At 47.8% G+C, this 15,874-nt stretch overlaps 2 protein-coding genes across 9 annotated transcripts in view; one reads left to right on the top strand and one right to left on the bottom strand.

The window, feature by feature from the left end:
• The window catches only part of LOC117223804 (uncharacterized), a 78,178-nt gene that overhangs the window by 20,886 nt on the left and 41,418 nt on the right, over nucleotides 1-15,874 (bottom strand). The gene's annotated exons all lie outside the window — the stretch shown is intronic.
• tn (tripartite motif containing protein thin) overlaps nucleotides 9,812-15,874 on the top strand; it is an 84,429-nt gene continuing 78,366 nt past the window's right edge. For all 7 annotated transcript variants that reach the window (XM_076521097.1, XM_076521099.1, XM_076521098.1 and 4 more), the window contains exons 1-2: nucleotides 9,812-9,924; nucleotides 14,820-14,925. The gene's annotated coding sequence lies outside the window, so the exon portion shown is untranslated. The remainder of the gene's footprint in view (nucleotides 9,925-14,819; nucleotides 14,926-15,874) is intronic.

Below are 15,874 nucleotides of genomic sequence, written 5' to 3' on the forward strand. Positions count from 1 at the left end.
TACTTTTTCGGATTACGAGGCACGAGAAAATGGACGATCGAGGCCGGTTTCCAGCGCGAGTCGCGAGGTTTGAGCGTCCGGCGACAGATAGAAGTCGTGTCGACGGTGAAATAAGTCTGTTGTTATAAATATCGCGCGGACGACAGCAAAAATAGCAGCCAGGGCCGTGACGATTCGGGCGCCGTGTGACGAGCCGTCGGACAGGCTCGGGAACCGTTTTCTCGGCGCGCGGGCAAAATTGATCTCGTAATCGCCGCTCGCGATTTTCCGCGTCATTAACGACCGCGAGGCCGGAGGAACGCAGCAACCGCGGCGAGGAGCGAAGTTTTTTTCTTTATGCCGGCGTCTCGTTGTCCCGCCGGTGATTAAAAGTTGCCGGTCTTTGAACGAACGAAAGTTGAGAAGCTCGGCGGAAGATATCCGTCGCGGCGCCGCGAACACAAACCGGAATAATTAACTTTTCCGGCGTGTTTCCCCTTTTCCGGCGATTACAACTGCCTCGCGCTGCTCCGATTCGGCCCGGAAATTAGACTGGATATTAATTCTGTCCTCCTCGGTTCCCCTAATGCCCCCGAAATTCTCGAAATACGAATCCGCCTTAATCCACAAATAATCCGAAACCCGCGGTCTCGCTTTTCACAGAGAGCGAATCATTGAGTTGTAACGCTCCCCTCTTCTCTCTCTCTATTTCTCTCTCTTTCTCTCCCGCGTAGCAACCGGAAATTCCTCTCGAAACTATTGCACGATCCGCAGCGACGAATTTTCTTTGAAAAAACGTAACTTTTCCGAACCGCACTGCGGATTACGCGGGAGGCAAACGCCGACCGAAATTGCGAAACGCAAAATTTTACGATCCCGCGGGTCCCGGGGCAAGCGAGAGTTTATTAATATAATTAAAAATCATTGCCTCGTTCGCGCGTGCATTCCCCGCGAACTTTTTCCATCGCGGTTCATCCCAGATTATTCATGATTGTTGGCAATAACAATTCGATATTCATGGAATACTTTCGAACACGCGGCGCGGCAACGGCCGCGAATTAAATTCCCATTCCTTCGGAACGTTTCCCGATGAAATCTCCCGCCAAATTTCTCGTCTAATTAAAACATGTACATGTAAATACACCGTGAACACGGGAAGGAACAATCGTTCGGCAACCGGAACAGCGCGAGCAGTCTCCGCAACTGGGATCGCGCGTGTAAACGCGGCTTGTTGATCCGGGAGCCCTTTGTCTCGGCCCCCGGGGACCATTTACGCGAAACAAACAGCGAGGTATTCCGTACAATGTCCATTCCCGGGGACCATCGATGTCGTGTCTCGAAACTGCCGTGATAAGTCACCCGGCGAATTTCTTGTTTCGGACAATGATGGATCGGCACGCGGATACTCGCCGCGCTCCCGAAAATGGATCGCGTCGAAAATACGGCGGGAATGGAAATTGATGGCGATCCTTCGAGAGCAACTTACTCGCCACCGTTTTCCGGCATTTGCTCCTTGCCCCCCGGGAAGACGAAGAGAGCCGCGACTCTATCGACAACTCGATAACGATCGGCAATATCCTCGTTGAACGAAGATCAGCTTTGAAATTCATTTTTATCGCAATAGGTGTAATATGTAGTAGGAGTGCAGTTTAGTTTGTTTTCCAGGGTATAGTTAACTTCATAATTATCAATTAAGACGTGTTCAATTTCTTTAATCGTTTGCTTCGCGTATTTATGAATTAGAACATTGAATGAAAGATATATTGAACGAATCGAATGTTACTAGGATTTTTAGAAAACGAAGGCTAATGTTTTTAACAGTGAATTTTAACCCTTCTAGTTTCAGTATGGTTAATTAAACGGCATAGATATGGTGCGAATTCTGGGGAAGTCGATTATCGCCTTTCAACGTTTTAATGTCAAGACTACTTCGATATCGTTGGCTTCGCGAAATAGAAATCTTTTATGCCCATTTACAGAACTCAAATCAGGAAAGATTAATAATGCTTTTCACGTTGATCTCGGTTCCTAAAATGAGGCTAGATTTACGAGCGAATTAAAAATTATTCCGACGAGCGCAGGTTTCGACGTATCGAGAAGTAGAAACGGACGATCATGGTCAGACATATTTATCGCACCGCTTAAAACTGAACACAGTCGAATACGCGTGTGTTTTCGAAGCAGTTCAAACGCTCGATTTGAAGATAATTCTTTATCCTCGGGGTGCTCCAATGGATTTTTATCATTGCATTATGTTTTGTTCGATCGCGAAGCGCCCGAGTTTGTACCGCTCGCAACTTCAACGGAGCACAATTGCCGAGAATTCTACGAGCAACTTCGGAATTCCTAATTGCATATCGGTCCTCGAGCTTCCTTCCACTGGACCTGTCTCCCTTTTTGCTCTTATTCCTGACCCGTGAGAACCTTCGATCGCGTCTCCAGCCGTCGTCCGCGCCAACGGAACTCGTAAACGTATTTACACGTCGTCCGTCCCGGCGAATGAAATCGCAAGTAAATTTGCTGAAACGAAGGAACGTGCGGTTCGCGGTCTCTGTTTCCGCCTCGCTGTTTTTCCGGCAACGATCGAACGAATCGACGGAACGATAAAGCTCGCGACCGAGAATTCGCTGACAAAAAAGGAACGCCGGCTTACCGATGTAATCGTCCACGATCGATCTCGAGAAGAAACCGGCTAAAGTGTTTCTGCGGATTTTCATCGAGCATCTGCGGAGAGCTTCTTGACATAATCTGCTAAACTGAGCGCATATTCTATCGTTCCAAAGACCACCAAAAGAGCGACATTATTCGGCCATTCTTCAGTCATCTCTCAGTAGTTTTTCTGTCTCCTTTTAATTCTATCCGATTGCCTTCATAATTCACTGAATAATACTATTTTTGTGATAATATTGTCTGGTCTGTATGTGTAAGCATAGTCGAAATAAATAGTTTATTAAAACCTGAATACCTGCCAATAGGTATTTTAAAGTGCCCAGACATCTGCAGAGAGTTCTTAACCAGATTTATTCACCGTATTCTATTTATTCGAGTAATTCTTTATTCCCCATTCGAATGAATGCTTATTCGGATAAAATCTTATTCGGCCAAATTTCCATCCAGATAAATAAATAGTTTATTAAAACCTGAATACCTACCAATAGGTATTTTAAAGTGTCCAGACATCTACAGAAAGTTCTTAATCAGATCTATTCATCGTATCCTATTTATTCGAGTAATTCTTTATTCCCCATTCGAACGAATTCTTATTCGGATAAAAATTACCATCCAGATAACTTTTCGTTCGCTCGGACAATCGACAGTGTCGCGAATATAAAGTTTGATCCGTTATTCTCTGCCTCTAATCTGCATTTGAATAAAATGTTGCCCGACCCTGTGCTACGATGTGTCGATAAAATCGATGACAACAAGCCGTACAATCTCCCTGTAAGATTGGCCCGATCGAAATCGCGACCAGCGACCGTCCAGACTGATTCGATCCAGCAAGCTCGATCAAGCTGGAAGGAGCTGTATCGAGACCGGCGGAACGGCGGGCCGAGTGAGCGAATAAATTCCCGTCGATGATAAATCGAATGTCACTTCGCCGGGAATTTCTCTCGACCCGGGACAGCGCGCCGTATAAATTATCCCCGTTGCGCAAATTCTAACGCGAGCTCGTTTGATTTATCCGTTTCGATCTGTCGCTGGTGGACCGCGAAAAAAGGCTCGGCCACGATCGCAGTCGGCCGAGAGAGAGAGAGAGAGAGAGAGTGAGAGACTTCGATCGCGCGTCGAAAGGCAGATTTCACGGTTCGATCGGTCGAGGAAAGGCTCGTCGAGCTTTCGGTTCGGCTTTCGGACAGCGCCGCCGCGATCCGAGGCGTGGGCGTTCGTATATTTGATCGTGGCGCGCGAAACGATTAATAAGCGATCTAGACGGGAAGTTGATCGCGAAATTGCGCCGGTAATCCCGTTAAGTGGCCGGGAAAATGATTTCGAGGGCGGATGAAAGTTTCGAGCGCCACGGTATCAAGCGGGACGCGGATTAAACATCTCGCGTAAACATTAACTTTTCAGTGAATCGTTATCGCCGTCGATCAAAGCTCCCTCGGATCTTCTTGCGACGCTCGCCGGTCGCGGCCACGCTTAATTAATAGCCTCTCGGGGCTTCTTCCGTACCGAGTTAACGAACTACGTTTTTCGATATCGTTCGAGACACCCTGCCACCCTGGAGTCAAAGAGACGTGTCCCAGGCCGCGCTGCTAATGCCAAGATCAATGTTATACGGTTTCGCGGGCGGCTTTTGAAGTCCCGATAACTGCCAGAAATAATTCTCGGTTTGCCGGCCACCGGAAAACAACGGCAACGTCATCATTATTGCCGCTGCACGCGACCTTAATGCGCTTTTACGTTCGTGGACATGGGATAAATGCAGTTTAGGTGAAACGGCTGAGATCTGGCTGACAGACTGGCCGAAACTTAATCGTTTGCGCACGAATCATTTAATCCGAGATCCGAAATTATTTTGAAATCCACGGTATTTACGTTTCGCATAATTTATTGCTATCTGTGCGTGCGAAATTTAATTTGCTGGCACGCGCAGTTCTTGCACTTTTGACCAATTTAAACATACGATCTGTACGATACCTACTGTAGAGTACTATACCGTAGAATAATATACAGTAGTATGAAACTTAGCAATAAGTATAATTACGTTATAAGCTCACAGTACATATTGAGCAAAAATGGAATATAATAAGGATGTAGTGACTACACGTTATGTATATGTTACATCTGGATTTGCAGGATAATCTCTTTATCAAGATTAAAACTGACCGATTAAAAATGAAAGATTGTGTTGTATACAGATCATCTTAAAATTAATTGTTCACGTCTGAAGCATACTTAAACGTCCTGATAATAGAACAATTTTTTCATTCCAGTGCTAGATCAAATTCTCACCGACTTCTACAATAAATAGTGACACGTATGGATCATCTTATGATTAAATTATTTACCTACAAAGCACACATAAACATTCCGATAATAGAACAGTGTCTCGATCACAATGAAAGATCAAAATCTCATCGTTTTATAGAATAAATGGCGTAACATGTGTATCATCTTATCCCGAATTGCTCGAACAACGAAGAATCGAGATGTCATAGGTTCGGATGATCGAGGACCTACGATAGGATACCGGTGAGCAATCGCGAAAGAATGCGAGCTTATTTATCCCGCGGTGTATCATTGTTGCGTAGGGAATACGTGTTCGACTGCTTTATTTTGGAATCATAACACAGTCCCGTTGGTCGCGTAACTATCCCCGCTATAAATATCCCGGCGGTGAGTCAGGCTGCCTAAAACGGTCTATACGGAGCTTTTTCACGCGGCGCGTACCGATTACACGCTCGAACATCGCGTTTCGTCGCGGTTGCTTTCGAAACGTCGCCGTTGCCCGCGATCCGCCGCCGCGGAAATTCCGCTCGGCGAGTTCGCGCGGCCGACTATTACACCGCGCCGCGTCGCATCGCGCCGCCGCCTCTCGTTCCGTTTCGTCCGGTGAATAGAAACGGGTTTCTAATTCCCCGCGGGCTGTTATTTAACCGGGCGTCACTGAATCGGACGCCGAACAGAATTTCGTGACAATTCGGACTAATGGCGCGGCGGCGGCGACGCTCGAACCCGACAATAATTCAACATTTAATTATGAATCTGTCATTTCGCCGGCCGCCGTTTCAAGCGAGACCGCAAACTGTACGCGGCCGCTCGAACGTTGCGGACAACGGGAGCTTGCGATATTGTATCGGGCCGGAAGATAGATCGCCCGTGTCCGCTCCGAAACAAAGTCAAGAGCAGCCCGTCGATATTTCATCGGTGACCGCGAAAATAAAAATACCGGTCGGCCTACGCCCCCGCAGGATTACGTAAGTCGCCTAATCTCACGGATTACGGGCATTCCCGCGCGGTCAAACGAACCCCGTCCGAAACAAATCGCGACCGATTGATTCAGCAGGTTCCAACCCCCGATACCGATCGTCGATCTTCCCCTACGGCCGGAAGAACGTCCCCGTTCGATCGTGTCCTCCCCTACGACGAACTTCTGACACTTTGATCGACGATGCATCCGTCAAAATCGCGGAGACTGATTCAGCCCCGGGTTTACCGAGCACCGGAGCGAGGCTAAATGTTATTCGGATGACGGATAAAAGACAAGGACTGACGAGTACTATTTTATTCGGATAAGAATCCAGTCGAACGAGATTTTATTCGGATAAGAATTTATTCGTGTCAATGATTCGAATCATTCGAATAAAGGATTACTCGTGTGAAGAATTATTCGAGTAAAGAATCATTCGAATAACGAATCATTTGAATAAAGAATTATTCGAATAAAGAATCATTCGAATAAAGGATTATTCGAATAAAGAATTATTCGAATAAAGAATCACTCGAATAATGAATCATTCGAATAAAGAATCACTCGAATAACGAATCATTCGAATAAAGAATCATTCGAATAAGGAATCATTCGAATGAAGGATCATTCGGATAAAGAATTATTCGAATAAAGAATCATTCGAATAAAGGATTATTTGAGTAAAGAATCATTCGAATAAAGGATTATTTGAGTAAAGAATCATTTGAATAAAGAATCATTCGAATAACGAATCATTCAAATAACGAATCATTCGAATAACGAATCATTCGAATAAAGAATCATTCGAATAAAGAATAATTCGAATAACGAATCATTCGAGTAAAGAATTATATTATATTTATTCGAATAAAGAATAATATCATATTTATTCGAATAAATGAACGACGAATTATTCGAATAAAATTTTCGACTAAATGGAATTCATTCGGGCAATTATCCCAGAGAAATATTTATTCCGATGAAAACGTCAGCGAGGGCTCTTTTAACCTACCTCGCGTCCACAATAAAATATTTTCACTTAGCACGAGATCGAATTTCGCCACACTGGCAGATCTTTCCCAATGCCGAGCAAGCGGCCAAATTCTGCATCCGGCAGTGACCATGCAACATTCTAATAATTTCTACTTCGATATTTTCGAGCTTTTCGGCAGCCGTGACGTCTAAATTGTTGATATAGTCATTTCCACGTGGAACACCGCGGCATTCTATTGCGAAAGTTCCATGGTGCTCCGTCATTTATTACCGGAGAGTTTTGAACAGATAAGAGGCCGCGGCCGGGATATAAGGGTCGTTAGTACCATCTATAGATGGTAATATAAGTCGCAACTACGAAGTACCCACTTTGTCATCTTTAAGCTCTTTCTTCATCGATGGCAATAGATTACACGCTTTAGCGATTCCGAGCTTCTCGCGCACGCAGCGTTCACGAAAAACTCATTAAGTCAAAGAGAAATATTTTCCACGATTCTCCTCCGGACCAAGTAAAATGAAATTTCTTCGACCATACGACGCTTCTTTCAGACGACTTAAAAAAAAGAAAAATGTCAATTCGTTCGGTCGAATTCGGAAGAAGTTATTCCGTTTTAAAAACGCGTCGCGAAATATACAGTAATTATTCGTCCCTTCGGGCCGATTTGCCGAAGAGATTTTATTGGCCGGGCTCGGTTTTAACAAGCTGGAAACGCGATTAAACGGTGATCAATATGCGGCGGAAGAAACGATCGGCTCGCCGGGTCCGGCCGAAAATTAACGAACTCGAACGCGAGATTAATTTAAACGTTCTCGTAAAAAGAATTCCGCTTCGTTATTCCGGGCCGCGCGTGGCCCCACTTCGTTACCGAAACTTCCCCGGGGAAAAAGCTCTCCCCGCCGATGTTTCCCGAGCTAATCGACTGTGCTCGCGCAGAGGTTCTCGCGGGTTTGCCCTCTCGAGCCCGTCTCCGGGCGCGGCGTGTTCCCGTCGCGTTGGCCCGACTTAAACGAATCTCTCGCCGCGCCGGTAATCAGTGAACCGAGGACCGATCGAACTTTCGACAACGGCCGAGAAAAACCCTTGATACCGGCGTGCCTCGGAGCCACTAATGAGATACTCCAACGAGAGGCTGGAATTATCACCTGTCGGCCCTCGATGTTCCTTCCACCGTTAAACGAGAAATGAACTCGCTTAACTCGCTTATGGTCGAGACAAGAATCGTGTTCCCGGAAAAATCCTTTTAAATTAGTACCGCCGGGATCCTCTCCTCTCTCTCTTATTCCCGTCGCTCCTTCAGATGCCGACACCGCTGCTCGAGAAAATACTTCGGAATTAATCCCTCCGGGACTTCTCGGCGTAATTGTCAATCCGTGGGATCATGCAAAGCAGCGCGAGATGATTGTACCTAGCCGCGTTCAATGAATATGCAGACGCGGACTGTAAATCGCAGCGGAAACGGTGGAAGAATCGTTGGCGACAAATTAATGACAGAGTGGGAAATAAGTACAAGAGATAATGAGGCACGCGGTAACATCCGATAAGATAAGCTCTGGCTAAGCTCGTCGTAGGCTCGCGTTGGCAACAATAGATTTCTCAGACTGTGCATTCCACAAGAGTGGAATGTCTACAACCAGATTCCAGCAAACCAACGTCATCCTCTTCTCAGACTACATATTTCACTAGAATAGTCAATCCTAATTAATTCCCCATAGCAGAGGCAATACGGTATACCCTAGATCATTGTCTATTCTCAAAATTCTGATCAGAACCGAACAAGCCAACATCGTCCTTCTCTCAGACTATGCAAACCACTGGAGCACTCGACCTCGATCAACCCTTCATTGCGTAAACAAGGACGTAAATCTTACACCAGTGATGGTCTGAATTTAACCTATGACCGGCGGGTCAGACATTGACCTATGCAGGCTTTTTAAATGATCCACGCGTTGATTTTTATAAACTTATTTTTTACGTCATAAAAGAGAGAAAATATTTAAAAAAGTAAAGTATATATTCCTAATGTCGAATTTAGTATAACCATCCTCCCCTCCACCTTTCCACCGACTTAGTGACTGATGATAAAGTATTTAAAAGAATAATAATTAACGCAATTTGACCCACTTCTCAAAAAGTGGGCCAATCACTGCCCTAGAGCACTGCGTATTTCCAAAATTCTAATTACAATCCACGAGGCCATCATCACGGTACTCTATCCTAATTAATTATCCTAGACCATTGCCTATTTCCAAAATTCTAATTACAATCTACGAGGCCAACATCACAGTACTCTATCCATATTGATTGTCCTAGGCCATTGCCTATTTCCAAAATTCTAATTACAATCTACGAGGCCAATATCGCGGCACTCTATCCTAATTAATCTCCCATTACAGAAGCAAGGATCTAACCCTCTGGTCTCTCTAATCTGCCTATTCTAACCAATTGCCTTTTCTTGCGCTTTTCCCCGAAAATCCACGAAAGTATTCACAGAAGAGTACCTTCGATCGTCACCGAGCTCCTAATCCCGAATCGATGGTGCCGGATCCAGCCCCAGCCACACTCTCCATCGACGTATCTATCGTGTCCCCATAAACCTGCCTCGTTTCCCGGTCGACGCGCGGGATCCAGGGTCTCAGGTGTGCCTGGGAGCGTATCGGGGCGCATCGGCGCAGAAAACGATCGGTTCGCGTGAGTTCAAGGACAGTGATCCACGGGAAAGCGATCCTGGGGGCAGACTCTGCCGAAGAGGACTCGGCATTGGCGTGTACATCGGGATCGTGGACGTCGACGACGACGACGGTTCGTTGAAGACCGGCGAAGAGAGGAACGGGAGCAAGACTCGGGCCAGATAGAGGAGAACGGACATAAAAAGAGAGAGAGAGAGAGAGGGAGAGAGAGAGGGAGTGGGGACGGAAGCTCGGGCAGAGGATCAAGAAAAGACGAAGTAGGAGGCAGAGAGGCGACGAAGTAGCTGGCCAGAAATAACTAATAAGACATTCACTCTGAGACGGGCGGCCAGCCGGCCCGGACGAACGCGGTGCGTCTCGTAATATCGCAATCGGTAGCTCGTCGCACCTCGTTTACGCCTCGATCCTCGATCGATCGGGATGGATCGTCGCGCGGACGGCCGGGGAAAAGATCGTCGACGGGCGTAGTGCCGCGGAAAAGAATTGCTCGCGCGTACCGTCGCCTCTTCGGCTCTTGGTGTCCCAGTTTCGCCTTCGAAGTGCCTATTCCACATTCTCCGGACTTTTGATTAAAAAACCAGACCGCACAGGAGACAGGCCGGAAAAAGAGAGAAAGAGGGAAAGAGAGAGAGAGATAGAGGGATGGTTATAAGATTCGTATCACGTGATCTATCAGTGCAAGTGATCCATCGTTCGCGAACATCGACTCAGGCTTCCGCCTATCCCCTCCCGTTGCGAACCCTGTCGCGAGAAAGACAGAAACGGACGTCGAAAACTATTGGAATACGACCGGGACGAGGAAGAGAGAGACAGAGGGAGAGAGAGAGAGGGAGAGAACGGGATCTCCCTTTTCGCCGTCGCCATCGCCGGTCTAATTTTAAGTGTTAGATAATGCACACCGGTGCGCACCGGTGCGCTCCGTTACTAAAAGCGGCGCACACGAGATGCACACGCTGCTCGGCCAGCTCTCGCAAGCTCGCGGACGCCATTGGCGTGGAAATGGCCATGGGAGGAAAGCGATGGTCACGCCGATGGAAAACTGTGTCCGATTTCTGGGTCCTTCGCTGCGAAGCATCCACGCAACCGTGCACCCTTCGCGCGATACGGACTCGGCCGCTGTTGTTATTTACCCACCGACTCTACAAACTGTCCCGAAGATTTCTCGCTCGACACCTTCTTCTTCTTCTTCTTCTTCTTCTTCTTCCTTCGCTTCTTCGGCGAAGGGAGTCTGTTTCGGCGGATCATCCGCGGCGCTAACCTCCCCCAAAGCCGAAGTTTGAAATAGACTCGAGACCTCCAGAGACTTCCCACGGAATCACCGAGGAAAGAATCGTTCCGAGACTTTTTACCGCGGATTTCAGACACCCGAGCACCAGTTTTTCCATCACCGCCGAGATTTCCTGCTCCCTTTTTCCCTGTCCGTCTCGCGGCTAAGTCGCCCCTACCCTCTCCCAGCGAACCTCCCCCGCGCCGTTCGTTCTCCCCGAGTCCTCGCTTCCGCTCCGCCCTGTCGCCGAGCTTATTCTCGATCGGCAGCTTCTTCCGACGCGTCCCATCCATTTCCTCGCGCTGCTTCTTCGTTAACAAACGTCACGATCGACTCGGATACCTCTCCGCCAATCCGGTCCGTCTTAATTACGATTCATCCTGCTTGGCAGCTGCCTCTCCTGCGCACGATGCTCTGCCACCCGGCGTCTTTAGCTCTCCCTCTCTTTTTCTCTATCCGTCTCTATCTCTTTCTTAGTTTCTTCAACATTTATAGAACGCTTTCGCCCTCTATTCGATACTTTCCACTTTTATTGACCGCTCGCTCAGCGATACTTTCGCTGCTTTTACTTTTCTACTAGGTTCCCTGCTCTTTTCCGTTCGTTCGGTTGTTCAGCGTTTTCTCTCATTTCTGAAGTATTCTCTCCTTCGAAGAGATCTCGTATGAACTCTTCTTTGATTCTGCTATTTTTTCCGAATTTTGCGATACCGATACCGATATCCGATCTTCTCAAATGTTTCTTCGACGTCCTCGTTATTTCTTCAATGATTCCTCAATTCTTTTCTCATCTTTCCGACTCATGTTTCGGTATCATTTTCTTGCTCGAACATCTTCGCCGACGTTTTCTTCACTCCGCAAGTTTTCTTCAAATATTCTAGCAGCTCCTCCGATTTTCCGAACCGTTTCACCAGCGTCTTCGTTGTTCCCAAAACGCTTCCAAAATTCGTCTGAAATTCTCGCGTCATTCTCTCAACGTTTCCGCAACATTCGCTGACGTCTCCGAGGCATCCGCCTGTTCCAAAACATTTCTCAACGTCTCCCACGTTCTCCCCGATTTTTCTTTCGTTCGCCGAGGCTCCTGCACCGTTTCTTGGACGATCCCCAGCATTTTATTTCCATCTTGAACGTTTCCACGGCGTTCCCTGCCTTTCCGTTTCTTCAAACTCCGCCGGTTCCTTCTTCGCCCCGCTTCTGTGTCGCTCCGCCGCACCTCCGCCTCGCCCATCGCTCCCTCTCTGGGTCACTCTCCCTCTCTCGACGCCTCGATTTCCCACCCGCTTCCTTTCTCCAACTCTCTCCCTCTATCGGCCCGCTGTCTCCCGTTTCCCATCTATTTCTCTCCGCTGCTTCCACTCCTCCGCGTTTTCTCACGTCGCCCGTTCCCCCGATCCCACTATCTCCGTCTGTCTCTCCGTGCTCTAATATGGCCGGCCGGTGTCCAATTACCCGCCTCGTTCCCGCTACAGTTTTTCCACGGGCTCTCTGCGACGACCACCGGCGTCGCGACGCCCGGAAACGGAGAAAACCGTCCTCATCAGCCGTCGCGACACCGGCAACCCTCTTCGCCGACTTTTTCCTACTCGACGACACCCCGGACGGCACCCTTGTCTCCCGTCTCGCTCTTTCAAGCCTCGCCGCTTCCTCTGCCTCGCCACCCCTCGTCCCTGGCTTTCGTCTATCTCGTTCTTTCTCATTTCTCGACCCTCTCTTTTTCTCATCCGTCGACTTTCTTATCTCCCGTCTTCGTCTTCCTCAACGCCAGTCTCCCTCTTTCTCGTCTCTCGTCTTCGTCTCTCTTATTCCCAGTCTCCGTCATCCTGATCCGTCTTCCTCCTCGTCCACGTCGAACATATTCCGGCCACGGCTTTTTCCGAACGTCCGAAGATCTCGCGAGGCGGAATCGATCCGCTCCGCGATTTAAATTGGGAGATCGTGCACCGATGCCTCGCGCCGCTGCCACTCGGGAAACCGATTAAAAATATACAGCGCCCCCCAGTAATCCTCGCGCCATGGGTGCAGCCGGTTCTCCACGGTAATCGAAATCTAGATATCGATCGTATTTTCGCGCAGATGTTCGTTCGTTGGTCGTCCGACGTATTTTCATGTGAATCTGATATTAGAGTTTCGAAGGAAGCTGTAACTATCGAAAAATGTTGGAACTGTGTCTAGAGATGAACTCAGTGCGGCTCACTTATGATAATATCGCTCAGAGGATTAAATAGCGATCGAATGAGCCTGGTATCAATTATCTGGTCGAGTCCTCTAAAGTCGCAAAAACTACTAGTAATAGTAATTACAAGACGAATTACATTCTCGCTTAATAAAGCTTAATAATATTCCCGCTTGAATTTTCTTGAATCTTGAATAAGCTTTTTCCGATTTCTTCGAGCAACTACGTTCGACAAGAGATTGCGCGGCTCCTCCATCAGCGACCATAATCGCTGAGGCAGCCTGTAGCAGCTGTTTGGGGCGCGGGAGGAGGACGGCGGGGATAGATCGACGGGTTTAACGGCGATTAAGGCGCGAAGCAGCCGGGAAACTGGGAACGGAGATTCCCTATCCCACGTGGCAATTCTTCCCGCTCTTTCCCCCGCGGAAATTGATGATTCGCGGATTACTGCTAATCCCTTGGCAAAGTGATTCGAGCGGCGCCGCGCTGCAAACTTTCAACCCGCGAAAGTTAGCCGAGCCAGTCCCTTCTCCTCGCCCGCCCACTGCGACCTGTTTTTTTCCCTCCCCGAAGGTTAATTCACGCGACTGGATTCTTCGGGAATTGTTAGCGCGTTAGAACGTCGACGGATAACGGTGCGGCCGGCCGACCGGATTTTCCGAGCGGAAAATAAACGCGCGACGGTGTCTCGCGCTTAAGGAAACATGGAATTTCGAAGTCGAATAACACCGTAACTATATCTAATTAGTTTATGAACACCGGCGCGAACCGAATTACGCGGTAATAGACAGCCGTGTAATCCAATTCTACGATCCAATTTGGACCAAGACAAACGCACGTGCCGCTTCGAGGGTCCCGCCGCCGTTTCGACCGCTAAGTGCATCCTTTTGGAACATTTCGCCCGTACCAATTAACTATTTTTGTATCTCGTGGAACAGCCGGCCGTGCTGCAATGTTCTCCTCCAATTTCAATTTCTGTAATTTCGGCCAGAGCGACCCTCGTCTTCGTCCAAAAGGGAAACATCTTTTTCGAAATTCGGAACCGGTCGCGTGCAATCCGACTCGTCGTCTGACCATGGACCGTCTAAATCCCCTCGGAAATTTCGAGGCTAGTTGGACACTCGAACCAATTATTATTATTCCCCGCCACTCTCTTGACAAACAAGTTGTGTCCACGGGCAGTCTGTATCCTCTCAGAAGTCCTTCAGATCTTCAAGATTGCATCATTATGTTTCATCGCAAATTCTAATTGAGGCTTACAATATTTCCTGGATCCTTGAATTAAGAGAACGATTCGCGGCTGATCGCCGGACGTCCGAATCTCCTTGGAAGTCCTTGGAGCTATCAAACTTCCAACAGTTATTTTTCATCGTGGTTCTAATTGACGTTTGTAATATTTCCTGGAATCCTACGCTGGAGAAATGAATAGCGTCTGACCATAGATCGTTCGAATCTCCTTAGCAGTGATCAATGCTTTCAAAACAGGAACTGCTATTTTTCGTCGCAATTCTAATTAATGCTCGCACCATTCTGGATCCTTGCACTGGTGAAACGAATAATGTCTGACCACAGGCCATCCGAATCTCCTTACAACTTTCTCAGGCTCTCGAACCTGGCGCAATTATTTTATCCCGCGATTACGATTAACGTTCGCAATGTTTTCCAAATGCTAGCATAAATTTCGATAAATCTGGCACACTCGAGGACGGTTCTGCGATTTCTCCGGGCGTCGAGGCGACAGTTACGTGTTCGTTCGTGGTTCCGGGAGCACGCGACGGCCTTTTTAACGGTGGTGATTTCATTTCCAGCTGTCACAGCGCCGGATATTGGTGATCGAAAAGTGCAACTACTTGGGGCCCCCATAGAGAGGGCCCCCCACCGGAAGGGACCGCCGCAAGGCGGTCGAGCTCGCAGGTAAGCGAATAAGCATGATACAATAATTCACGCGTCTCGCACATTTTCATCGGGCGCCGCGATTTCGCTCGATTTTACCGAGCGCGCAGAGTTTGCCGGTATAATTCCGAATTAAAATCTCGATGATGGGGGGATTCGGGCTGGCAAAACATTTACCCAACCAAAATGGAATTTTAACGAACCGATATTAGTGCGAAACGATGAGTTTCAGGGACGCGCGACACTGTTTGCCGGGAAAGTGCCGCCGACAGGGAAACTCGAGCCTTGATCTCGAATGGAAACTCATCGATTTTTCACGAGATGAAATACTCCGTGACCTACTACAATCCTCTGCAAATTAGTTTCATCGTATTCTCGATCCTTCACAGCCGAGGCTATTTTAACTTTGGAATCAAAAACACGCTCTCTGACTTGTGCATGCAACATTGTGCACTCGATCAAGCACAATATATTGCACTTTTAGCAGTTCTTTAAATGTGAACAGATTCGACACTGTCAAAGTTATTGCGATAGTAATGGTATTAGTCATTCTTAGTCGTCATAATTGTACAGAGTCGTCGCTCCAGGGTGAGTTTTTCAGAATCGTTTCAGCTAATCGAAAAGCTAGAACCCGTTACCACGTAAACGTATTCATAAGCTGAACGTTCGAAGTTCTTGGAGGGAAGCTTTCCAGCTCGATGAATCTTTAAACCGAACTGGACTCCTGATCCAAGTTTCAAGACCGGCCGCAAATCATCCTCGCGTTCCCCGGTCGATAATCGTTTCTACAGTTCTTAAAGTTCCCCCCTCGTCTTTCTAGAGGATGCAATTGCATTTCCAACTATCTCCGAGCGATCTCTCTAACGCACTTGGAAAGTTTTACGGGCGGCGCATAGGCGCCCGGATCTACGCAATTGATTCGTCGATATCGCTCGCGGTAGAGGCTGCTGGGAGCAGCTGAGAGCCGAAG

The sequence above is a fragment of the Megalopta genalis genome, chromosome 4, assembly GCF_051020955.1.
Source record: "Megalopta genalis isolate 19385.01 chromosome 4, iyMegGena1_principal, whole genome shotgun sequence".
In the NCBI taxonomy this organism is placed as follows: domain Eukaryota; kingdom Metazoa; phylum Arthropoda; class Insecta; order Hymenoptera; family Halictidae; genus Megalopta; species Megalopta genalis.